Source organism: Arabidopsis thaliana, chromosome 2 (assembly GCF_000001735.4).
Source record: "Arabidopsis thaliana chromosome 2, partial sequence".
NCBI classification, from domain to species: Eukaryota; Viridiplantae; Streptophyta; class Magnoliopsida; order Brassicales; family Brassicaceae; genus Arabidopsis; species Arabidopsis thaliana.
In genome coordinates, this window is record NC_003071.7 from 3626592 (window position 1) to 3629817 (window position 3226).

A 3226-nucleotide genomic window follows, 5' to 3' on the forward strand; every position below is an offset into this window, starting at 1 on the left:
TTAAGTCATATTCACTCCAAAACACTAACCAACCTTCTTCTTGCTTCTCAAAGCTTTCCAGCACAATTCCATATGAGTCTTTGTCTTTGTGTCTTCTAACAAGGATACAATTCTTACTCCTTTAAGATCCGGTTGCGGTTTAAGTTCTTTTACTCAATCATACACATGACATCAAGTCATATTCGACTCCAAAACACTAACAAACCTTCTTTTTGCTTCTCAAAGCTTTCATGGTGTAGCCAAAGCCCATATGAGTCTTTGGCTTTGTGTCTTCTAACAAGGAAACATTATTTAGGCTTTTAAGATCGGGTTACGGTTTAAGTTGTTATACTCAATCATACACATGACAACAAGTCATATTCGACTCCAAAACACTAACCAACCTTCTTCTTGCTTCTCAAAGCTTTCATGGTGTAGCCAAAGTCCATATGAGTCTTTGGCTTTGTGTCTTCTAACAAGGCAACACTACTGAGGCTTATAAGATCGGGTTGCGGTTTAAGTTCTTATACTCAATTATACACATCACATCAAGTCATATTCGACTCCAAAACAATAACAAACCTTCTTCTTCCTTCTCAAAGCTTTCATGGTGTAGCCAAAGTCCATATGAGATTTGGCTTTGTGTCTTCTAACAAGGCAACACTACTTAGGCTTATAAGATCGGGTTGCGGTTTAAGTTCTTATACTCAATCATACACATGACATCAAGTCATATTCGACTCCAAAACACTAACCAACCTTCTTCTTGCTTCTCAAAGCTTTCATGGTGTAGCCAAAGTCCATATGAGTCTTTGGTTTTGTGTCTTCTCACAAGGAAACACTACTTAGGCTTTTAAGATCGGGTTGCTGTTTAAGTTCTTATACTCAATCATACACATGACATCAAGTCATATTCGACTCCAAAACACTAACCAACATTCTTCTTGCTTCTCAAAGCTATGATGGTGTAGAGGAAGTCCATATGAGTCTTTGTCGTTGTATCTTCTAACAAGGAAACACTACTTAGGCTTTTAGGATAAAGTTGCGGTTTAAGTTCTTATACGCAATCATACTCATGACATCAAGTCATATTTGACTCCAAAACACTAACCAAGCTTCTCCTTGCTTCTCAAAGCTTTGATGGTGTAGCCGAAGTCTTTATGAGTCTTTGTCTTTGTATCTTCTAACAATGAAACTTTACTTTGGCTTTTAAGATCCGGTTGCGGTTTAAGTTCTTATACTCAATCATACACATGACATCAAGTCATATTCGACTCCAAAACACTAACCAAGCTTCTTCTTGCTTCTCAAAGCTTTGATGGTGTAGCCAAAGTCTGTATGAGTCTTTGTATTTGTATCTTCCAACAAGGAAACACTACTTAGGCTTTTAAGGATAAAGTTGTGGTTTAAGTTCTTATACTCAATCATACACATGACATCAAGTCATATTCGACTCCAAAACACTAACCAAGCTTTTTCTTGCTTCTCAAAGCTTTGATGGTGTAGCCGAAGTCCGTATGAGTCTTTCTCTTTGTATCTACGAACAATGAAACACTACTTAGTCCGTATGGTGAAATCTAAGTGTTGAGTTCGCTCTTCACAAGACTATATTTCATCCCTCAAGGATTTTTTCAAGTTCCACCTCTTGAAAAAATATATTCATTTTCGTGAAATCTAAGTGTTGTGTTTGTTATTCACAAGACAAGATTTCATCCCTCAAAAAGTTTTCCAAGTTCCACCTCTCGGAAAAATATATTCATTTCGGTGAAATCTAAGTGTTGAGTTCGCTCTTCACAAGACTAGATTTCATCCCTTAAGGATTTTTCCAAGTTCCACCTCTTGGAAAAATATATTCATTTAGCTCGCTCTTCACAAGACTAGATTTTATCCTTAAAGGATTTTTTCAAGTTCCACCTCTTGAAAAATATATTCATTTTGGTAAAATCTAAATGCTGAGTTTGCTATTCACAAGACAAGATTTCATCCCTCAAAAAGTTTTCGAAGTTCCACCTCTCGGAAAAATAAATTCATTTCGCTAAAGTCTAACTGTTGAGTTGGCTTTTCACAAGATTAGACTGCATCCCTCAAGAATTTTTCCAAGCTCCATTTTTGGAAAAATATATTAATTTCGGAGAAATCTAAGTGTTGAGTTTGCGCTTCACAACACTAGATTTCATCCGTCAATGATTTTTCCAAGTTCCACCTCTTGGAAAATATATTCACTTGGATGAAATCTAAGCGTTGAGTTTGCTCTTCACAAAACTAGATTTCATCTCTCAAGGATTTTTCCAAGTTCCACCTCTCGGAAAAATATATTCATTTAAGTAAAATATTAAGTGTTAAGTTCGCACTTCACAAGACTAGAATTCATCCCTCAAGTATTTTTCCAAGTTCCACCTCTTGGAAAAATATATTCATTTCGGTGAAATCTAAGTGTTGAGTTTGCTCTTTACAAGACTAGATTTCATCCCTCAAGGATTTTTCCAAGTTTCACCTCTTGAAAAAATATATTTATTTTGGTGAAATCTAAGTGTTGAGTTTGCTCTTTACAAAACTAGATTTTATCTCTCAAGGATTTTTCCAAGTTCCACCTCTCGGAAAAATATATTCATTTAAGTAAAATATTAAGTGTTGATTTCGCACTTCACAAGACTAGAATTCATCCCTCTAGGATTTTTCCAAGTTCCACCTCTTGGAAAAATATATTCATTTCGGTGAAATTTAAGTGTTGAACTCGCTCTTCACAAGACTAGATTGCATCCTTCAAGGATTTTTCCAAGTTACACCTTTTGGAAAAATATATTTATTTCGGTGAAATCGAAGTGTTGAGTTCGCTCTTCACAAGAATAGATTTCATCCCTCAAGGAATTTTCCAAGTTGCACTTCTTGGAAAAATATATTCATTTCGGTGAAATCTAAGTGTTGAGTTTGCGCTTCACAAGACTAGATTTCATCCGTCAAGGATTTTTCCAAGTTTCACCTCTTGAAAAAATATATTTATTTTGGTGAAATCTAAGTGTTGAGTTTGCTCTTCACAAAACTAGATTTTATCTCTCAAGGATTTTTCCAAGTTCCACCTCTCGGAAAAATATATTCATTTAAGTAAAATATTAAGTGTTGATTTCGCACTTCACAAGACTAGAATTCATCCCTCTAGGATTTTTCCAAGTTCCACCTCTTGGAAAAATATATTCATTTCGGTGAAATTTAAGTGTTGAACTCGCTCTTCACAAGACTAGATTGCATC